Raw genomic sequence first — 9,311 nt, 5'->3', positions numbered from 1 at the left:
CAAAAGATGGAGAGTTGGGGCACAGACCAGATCACGAAACAAATCACCTGCCAAGGGGCTCGTCCCCAAATCCTCCCTCCCACCGTTTAGACTGTGTCACTTCAGAAAAATTGCTTCTGGAAGAAAAGTAAAGATGCCTCCATGAGCTAACTGAAGTGTTTCATGCATATGATGATACGAGCTTTCCACCACTAGTTTGATTTCAGTCTGACTTCTAAAAAGGCACGAGCGTGACAAAAGAAATGATGCCAACAGAAGCTGGCCCACAGACTGTCTTGGAATGGCATCGGGTATTGCCCCAAGAAAACAAACCCACGTGTGCTTTCAGCAGGACGACACAGCAGATGCTCGATGAATACACATCTGCGGAGAGAAAATGTCAGTGCAGTCCAGCTACCAGAGAGAGAAAAATAAGTCACAGTGTGCAGCAGAAGTGCGTATTCACGCTCTCAGGGCAAGCACTCACCCCAGCAAAGTACCAGTTAATCCCGCTCTTTTAATAGGTCCAGGGATAGAATAGGTCCGGGAAGTAGAACAGGATAAGGATGTTGTCACGTCCCGCTCAGACGAGGGGCGAAGCGACTCAGATTCGCAAGTCCCCAACTGGAGCGGACAACGAGTCTCCAAGTCTGAACTTTTATTAACTCCCTACAATGTACTAATTGAACACACGATAATTGGCTAAGTATACAGCAAGTTGTGGCGAGCAATGTAATATGCCTTGCATTTCTGAATGGAAAAAGGAAAAGAGGGAGCCAGAGGGACTGGGGGAATACAGGTCAGCGCTCTGGGTCCCTGCGCTGATCCCGCCGGCGAGGGTTCCAGGAGGCGGCCGTCTTTTCGCTGGCATCCGGCTTCTTCCCTTCACTGCTCTCTCCAGACGGCCGGGGGGGCCGGGAGAGGGGCAGAGAGAGAGAGAGTCCTTTCTGCCCCCCCTTGATTTACACCCGCTTTCCTTGGGTCCGTCCCCTAGGTCGACCCACAGAGCTACGTATGCCATGTCCGGGGAGGGGTCAGGTGTGCCATGGGATGAGGTAATTAGCGCGATCAGTCAGCCCTCGTTAGCATACTGAGGGTGTTAACTTTAATATGCATTTGGTGGCTAATGACCCAAGGTCATTCACCGGACACCGGCCCTTGCGATGTGCCCAGGTGCCCCAGGGCAGAGCCGTCCTGTCCCCACAGGGCTCCCTCCCCCGGCTGCACGGGGCAGCGTTATCAGCTTCGGCCTCCACAGGATGCACCCGGGACTCCGAGATTCGCCTGGCGAGGGTTTGAGGCATTTCTCCCATCAGCCCCGGCTTTTGCTCTCCCAGGCTCTTTGTCTTAGCTTCTCGCAGGCCTGGTTTCTCGTCTCTCACAGAAGGGGCTGGGGGGGCTGGGGGGCACATTAAGGGCTGAGAAGGGACATTGAGGGTCAGGAGGGGTGGGAGGGGGGACAGGGAGGGGCCTGGGGGGATGGGGGGGATGGGGGTTGAGGATGGGCTGGACGGGTTGCAGGGGAAATGTAGGGGACAGACAGAACTTGGGGAGACATTAAGGGGACCCAGGTGGCCGCAGGGGACTTGGGGGGGTGTCCCGCCCAGGGGACCCCCGCTCACCCCCTGACACCCCCCCTCCTCTCCCCCCAGCTCTGCCCTCCCAGCTGCACCCCAGCCCGCTGGAGCCCTCCCTCTCGCTGGTGCCCGGCAGTGCCCAGGGAGGGGGACCCGAATGGGTTGGGGGGGTGACGAAACCCCTGTCCCCGTGCCCCCCCACCCCCCTTTTGGGGCCCACGCCCCCCTGCTCCCCCAAAGCAGCGTGGCCTCTTGGGGCAGCGAACAGACCGAGGAGCCGGCCGGCGGCCGCAACACCTTCGAGGAGGAGGGCAGCGGCATGAAAGGTGGGGTTTGGGGGGTCGTTTGGCGGTGGGGGGGGTCACAGGGACCTGCCACCCCGTGTCACACTCCTGTGTCCCCCCAAGATGTCCCCTCCTGGCTGGAGAGCCTGGGGCTGCAGGAATACACGGCGCTTTTCTCCCAAATGACGTACGAGGAGATGATGAGGCTGACGGAGCATCACCTCGAGTCGCAGGTGACACGGGGTGTCCCTCCCCTGTGTCCCCCAATGAAGGGGAAGACACTGTCCCCCCCTCCCCGGTCACTCTGACCCTGCTTGTCCCCTCCTTGTCCCCGCAGAATGTCCCCAAGAATGCACGGCACAGGATCCTCCCCGGCATTCAGAAGCTACGGAAGCGGCCGAGCGTCCTCAGGGCCCTGGCTAAGGTGGGACGGTGACAGGGTGGCCCTCGGACACCCTGAGGTGTCCCCGGGGTGGCCCTCGGGTGCTCAGAGGTGGCCCCGGGGTGGCCCATGTCCCCTTCTGCAGCCCAAGGGCTGGCACGGGGTGTCCTTGTTCTCTTGTGTCCCCAGGGGTGGGACAGGGTGTCCCCAATGTCCCCAAGGGTGTCACAGGGTGTCCCTGCTCCCCCTCATGTCCCCAGAGGTGGCACAGGGTGTCCCTGCTCCCCCGCCTTATTTTCCCAGGGGTGGCACAGGGTGTCCCTCACATCCCCGTGTCACCAAGGGTAGCACAGGGTGTCCCCTGTGTCCCTCAACTCCCCAGGAGTGGCACAAGGTTTCCCCCATGTCCCTAGGGGTGGCACGGGGTTTTGCCCATGTCCTGGTGTCCCTGGGGATGGCATAGAGTGACTCCCATGTCCCTCATGTCCCCAAGGGTGACCCAGAGTGTCCCTTGTCCTCTCATGTCCCCAGGGGTGGCACAGGGTGTCCCTTGTCCTCAGATCCCCGGGGGGAACCCCACATCCCTGACACCCCGTGTCCCCAGCAGTGGCACAAGGTGTCCCTGGTCACCCCCTGTGTTCCCAGGACTGGGGGGGTGGTGTCCCTGCTCCCCCCTGCGGTCCCCACATGTCCCCCCTGCTCCTGACATGTCCCCCAACTCCCCACAGGACATCCAAAAGGGGGGCAGCGTGCGGATGGCACTTCAGGAGCCCCAACACATCACGGTGACCCCCATGAAAGCCTTTCGGCGCTCCCCGGCCGCTCGCCCAGCAAACAGCAGCTCCAAGGGGGCCCCCCAAGGGCCCCCCCACGCCAAAGCTGCCGAAGCCCCCGCCCTCAATGGGAACATCCCGGGGCTGTTCACCCGTGTCATGGGCAGAGGTGAGACACTCCTTTTTTGGGGGGTCCCAGGGTGATGCGGGGGGAAGAGTCAGGGTGTCTGGGTCCATCCCTGAAGCCCCCCCGACCCCCCCCAGTCTGCACCCCGCTCCTGAATTTGTGGCCGGACAAGGAGAACATCACCAGTTACCTCCAGCTCCTGGAGAAGTGCCTGAGCCACGAGGTACGGGGGGGCTGTAGGGCTTGGGGGGGCTGTAGGGCTGTGTGCCCCCCCATATGCCCCCTTGCTCCTCAAGCGGTCACAGAGAAGCAGAGGAAGAGGCTCCTCTCCTGGAAGTGGCGGGTCCTGAGGCTGCTCCGCACCTTCCCCCAGAAGGTGCCGCCCTACGGCCCCGGCTCTCAGCGCCCCCAGGGGTAGGTGGGACCCCTCAACGCGGGGGGTGGGGTATGGGGGGGTGGGACCCCCCCGTGGGGTTGTGAGGGGACTGGGACAACCCCCTGGTCACCCCAGGCACTGGTGGCCCTTTGGGACCCCATCCCTGACCGCTCATTTGCCCCCTTTGGGGGGTTGCAACTCCCCTGGGGGGCTCTTGCCCCCATCCCCCCCCCCCAGGTGCTTTGGTGCTCCTGTGTGCCCCCCCTCCCCAATTTGGGGGGGTCTGAGGGTGTCTCAGCCCCGCTGTTTCCCCCAGGACTCCCCTGTGCCCTAATTTAACCCCTGGGTGCCCCATTTCCCACCCCACGTTTGGAGGTGCCACCCTGGGGGTTTGGGGCAGCTGGTGCCACCCTGACACCCCCCGCCCGCAGCTGGGCTGTCGGCTCCAACTCGCTCCCCAGAGTTGGCTCTGGAGGGTGTGTTGGGGGGCAGCAGGGGCAGCACCCCTTTGTGTTGCCCCCCGCCATGCAGCTGCCCACCGACCTGGGGCCTGCTGGGGTGGCCCCCGACCCGTGGCCCCCCCTCGGCGGCCCCCCATCGGCACCCAGGGACGTCAGGTGAGTGCTGGGGATCGGGGGGGCAGTTCTGGGGAGGTAGGGGGCTGTCCTAGGGGTTGGGGGGGGAGCAAATGTGGGGGTCCTTGGGGTTTGGGGGGGGCAGGAGTTGAGGGGGTGGATTTGGGGCGATTGGGGGGCTCTTGGGGCGGATGTTGGGATCCTTCAAGGTGGGGGGGCCCTAGGGGGTGGGGGGTGCAAATGTGGGGGTGCTTGGGGATTTGGGGGAGTCTGGACTTGAGGAGTGGATTTGGGGCTCTCGGGGGGGGGGGTCCTTCAGGATTTGGGGGTGTAATATACTATTGTAAGTAATTTGCTAAGTTAGGCAAGGCGGGTGTGATAGGTTTGAGTGATCTGTAAATGTTAAACCACACTATCCTGCTGTCTAAAGTATTGTAAACATAGAATATGGTACCCTGTGTGGGTGCTGAAATGGTTTGCAGTTACTATAACCTATACTACAAGAACGTTGGAATATATATGGATAAAATATAAAGCATGCCATTCGGTTGGAAAAATGTAACTGCTTCTCGGAAACCCCATCACCTAGAGCTGATATGTCCCCGCTTCTCGGAACCCCCCCACCTAGAGATAACCTGTAACTGCTGCTTGAAGAAAAGCCGCCAAAAGATGGGATCATGAGGCTTTTAAAAGATCCAACAGGAGAAAAGCGCGCCAGGAGACCAAGGCTTCGAGACTTCCAAAAGACCCCACAGGAGGGGGACGAAGACCCAAGCATCTCAAAGGACCCAGTGGAGAAAAAGCAGGACAATCATCTGACGAGAGAGGATTGGTTAAAGACGGTGGCACAGAACTATAAAAAACCTCTGGTTTTTTGAACTCGGGGTGCGTGTGGCAGAGCTGCGGCTCTCCATGCACCCAGCGCTGCTTTGCCTATTGCTTCCCACCCTAAATAGATTGAACCCAAGTAAAAAAATATATATTGTTATAAAAATTGGCTTTGTCTGATTATAACAATTTGGTGACCCCGACGTGATCTCAGTGTGCTTTCCTGGACTGTGGCTTCTCGAGGGGCGCCCCACAGGTTGTGGCTCGAAAGTAGCAGTCTGGGTCAGTCTCCAGAGACCAACGGACAAAAGAGAAGCAATGGTCAAAGGAACTGGAGCTCCAAAGGAAAGACTGCAGTACAAAATACCCGCAATTCTGGTGCACGAAGACCCGAACGAAGACGACGGAGTTGTGAGTATAAGGGACACCGTTGGGTTGGGTGGGATTCGGTTGCTTGTGTGTGAGAGTGTGATTGAGACGGAACCTCATTCTGGAAACGAAAGTCGTTTCGGAGCCAGGATTTGAGTTCCGAATCGAGTGTGGAGGTCTTCTAACCGCGGTTCCAAACTCCCGCGAGGGATTTGGCCGGTGAAGGACCAAAGCGGATCCTATAGGAGTCGTGGGCGGGAGCACGGGTTCTAGGGGTACGTGGGTGGGTAAAGGGTTCAGCCCCCCGCAAGACACTCTTAATGGTAACCAAGGGCGAGAGGAATTGCCGTAGAAAATTCCCAAGGCGAGAGGAATTGCCGTAGAAAATTCCCAGGAGATATGTGGGTGGGTAAGAGATTCAGTTCCCTTGATATAACCCACTACAAGGACGAGAGGAATTGCCTTAGAAAAGTCCCAAAGGATACGTGGATGGGTAAGAGGCCCAACTCCCTGGATCCAACCCTCTACAAGGGCTGTAGGAATTGCCACAGTAAAACCCCTAGATGGGTCAAAAGGAATCAAAAACCCGGGACCAGAAAAAAAAAAAAAAAAAAAAAAGGTAAATTACCGGTTATACCACCGGATAGTCCATTAGGCATAATGATTAGAAATTGGAATGAAAGTGGTCCTAGAAAAGGAAAAAGTAAATTAAAATTAGTCCAATATTGTATGGTTGAACGGCCGAAGAAAGCTTTAAACCCACCTGTCTTCTGGCCTACTTTTGGGTCTTTTGAAGACTGGATTTGCCAGGCTTTACGTACATATGTTTACTCAAGAAAACCTTCTAGTTGAGAAGAAAGCGATTATGCAAAATTGTGGATCAGGACTTCACGTCCTTATCCAGCTTCAATACTTACACTAAAATAGGATGAGAAATCTGAAGAAAAAGGGGTAAGAACAGGGCAGGGACAGAGAAAGATGATGAATGGGAACCACTAGATAACTGGCCGCCCCCATACTTTAATTATCCGGCCCCGGCGGCTTTGACGGCCCCGGCGGCTTTAACTGCCCCGGCGGCTTTACCTGCCCCGGCGGCTTTACCTGCCCCGGGGCTTTAACTGCCCCGGTGGCTTTACCTGCCCCGGGGCTTTACCTGCCCCGGCGGTTCCCCTTCTGCCTCCGGCTGCAGGTACAGGAGGTAAAACTGCCGTAACTGAGGGAGCGTCTTTACCCCTCACGGGAGGTGCCCCTCGGAGGCAACCAAGGAGGCATCGGGTTTGTGGCAGTCCCGTTCAACACCTCCGATGTACGGAATTTAAAAAAGACACGGGGACTCTATTAGATGATCCTCTCGGAGCAGCTGAGAGGTTAGCCCAATGTTTAGGTCCCAGTACTTACACCGGGGAGGAAGTACAGTCCGTTTGAAGCATCTTATTCACGACCGGGGAAAGGCAAATGATTCGACCAGCCGGAATGTGTTTGTGGGAGCTGCAAAACCAAGCGGGGCCGCCGGCGGGTCAGAACTGGCCCAGTGTCCGCCCTCACTGGGGTCACCAAGAACAGGGCCGGCAGAATATGAGGGACCTCAGAAACTGAACAGTGGCCGGCATTAGAGAAGCAGTTCCTCGGGGGCAAAACATTAATAAAGCCTTTAGCGAACATCAAGGGAGAGATGAACCACCCACTGGTCGGCTGGAAAGATCGAGAAAGAATTTACAAATGTATTCGGGGGTAGAGCCGACACGCCCCGTGGGAGCGGCTTTATTAAAAAACCAAAACCAACCAACCAACCAAACCCCCCCCCTCAATTCGTAGCCAATTCGTGAGGTGCCGTCAGGAAAAAGTTAGAAAAAGTATACAATTGGCAGGACCGGAGTCTGCAGGAGCTATCGAAAGAAACACAGAAAGTGTAGGTGAGGAGAGACGAAGAAAAGCAGGAAGCAAAGGCGAAAATATTTGCAGCAGTCAGAGAAACCTCTGAGATCTCATTCTAATGGATTTACCGGGAGCTTCGGGTGGTGAAAAGAAAGGGGCAGTAACTAGAGGAAACGAATTAGCATGCTATTATTGTGGGAAGAAGGGACATTTACAGCAGAATGAGCAGGATAAAAGGGTGTTTAAAGAAGAATAAGGAAGTCGGGAGCTCTATTTTCTGGGGACAAAGACATCAAAGGAGTGCTCCATAAAAATAAAATGAAGCCCCAGAGAGAAAAGTTTGGATTTTTAGCAAATAGGGGTGCAAAAAAAAAAAATCAACTGTAAAAAAAATATGCCGAGGGGATTTATTATTGCTACCAGAAGCTGAAATTAAAAAATAATAGTACAAGAAAAATAAAAAAAGTTATACATTAACGGAAAGAGACGAGCAACAGCTAAATCCTAAAGTCTGATATACAAAAGGAGAGATTGGAAAGCTTGAAATAAAGCCTATTAAAATTGACAGAATTGATCCGGAGACACCAATTCGGATAAAACAATACCCCATTCCCCTAAAGGGTCGAGAGGGGCTGAAACCAATTACAGACGAATTATTAAGTAAAGGCACATTGGAACCTTGTATGTCTCCACATAATACACCTATTTTACCGGTTTTAAAATCAGACGGATCTTACAGATGGGTGCAGGATTTCGGGGCTGTGAATCAGCGAACTGTGGCTCGTTTCCCTGTGGTAGCAAACCCCTCGATGCTGCTCAACCAACCACCCCGAACTATATTTGTCCAGTGTATTGACTTAAAGGATGCATTCTGGTCCTGCCCCCCTAGACGAGGAGAACAGAGACTATTTTGCATTTGAATGGGAAGATCCATCTAATGATAGAAAGCAACAACTCAGAGGGACAGTGCTTCCCCAAGGGTTTACAGAATCGCCTAACCTTTTTGGGCAGGCATTAAAAAAAAAAGTTACTGCAGACATTCAAGCCATCCTCAGAAATAAAGCTTTTACAATATGTAGATGATTTATTAATAGCTGGACAAACTGAGGATGATGTCGGGATGGGGACTATAGAACTGCTGAACTTTGTAAAGAAAAAAAAAAAGGATTAAAGGTTTCAAAATCTAAATTACAAATTGTAGAAAATGAAGTCCTTGGGGCACTAGGGTTTGAGTGATCACTTCTTGAGACATTTTGGCTGCATTGGAATATATGAAATCGCAAAACAATTTCCGGGGGGGAAAGGGACGGGGGGGATCCAGGGGCAGGGGGAGGGCATGGGGGTGGGCACAGGGCCATGGCAGGAGGGACTATGGGGGGGTACACACAGGGACAGGGTGAATTTGGGGACACAGCGGGGCAAGGCGGTGCCGGGGGGAGGGGGACAGGAAGGGATTTTGATGGGGGGGGTAAGGGGATGTGGCCCCCCCAAGGTACCCCCTGACACCCCTCCCTGCCCCCCTGCTGATGACACAGACAAGACCTCCACCATCAGATGGCGCCGCCCCCCCCAAATTCGGGGGTCCCACCCATAGCCCCTCCCAGGGTGCTGGGGGTGGGGTGTCACCCCCTCCATGGCCAGTCACGCTCAGTTCCCCGTCCCCCCCCCAAAAAAAAATGAGCTGCGGGGAGGGGGGGGGATTAACACACAATCCCCACCCCCCACTTTGACCCCCCTGCCCCATGCCGGGGGGGAGGGCCGCAGGGCCCCCCCGTGTGAGGGAGGGGCTCCCCGGGCTGATGACCTCACTGGGGGGGATCGAGGGGGAGGGGCTCTCCTGGCCCCTCTTTTTTTTTTTTTTTTGGGTGGGGAGTGTGATAGGTAGTAAATCGTCTGTTCATCAAATCCAGTAAGAAGACAATAGAAAAGCAAACTGTCATATGAACTATTGTATGTTGTGTAAGACTAACAGCAAATGTTTAATTGAATTAACATGATAGTGTGAATTGTGACAGGAAGAAAGGGGGGGGAACAACAAGAGAAGAAGCATCTGCACTTCAAAAGGTGTGAAGAGTTGCAGATGCCCAATTAAGCAAACAAGAGAGTGTTCACGACCATAAATCTCCTTATTCAAAGAGACTGCTGGGCCTAGGCTGATAAGGACGC

The sequence above is a fragment of the Athene noctua genome, unplaced genomic scaffold, assembly GCF_965140245.1.
Source record: "Athene noctua unplaced genomic scaffold, bAthNoc1.hap1.1 HAP1_HAP1_scaffold_31, whole genome shotgun sequence".
In the NCBI taxonomy this organism is placed as follows: Eukaryota; Metazoa; Chordata; class Aves; order Strigiformes; family Strigidae; genus Athene; species Athene noctua.
The sequence above is the reverse complement of the archived record's forward strand: the minus strand, read 5'-3'. Positions refer to the sequence as shown.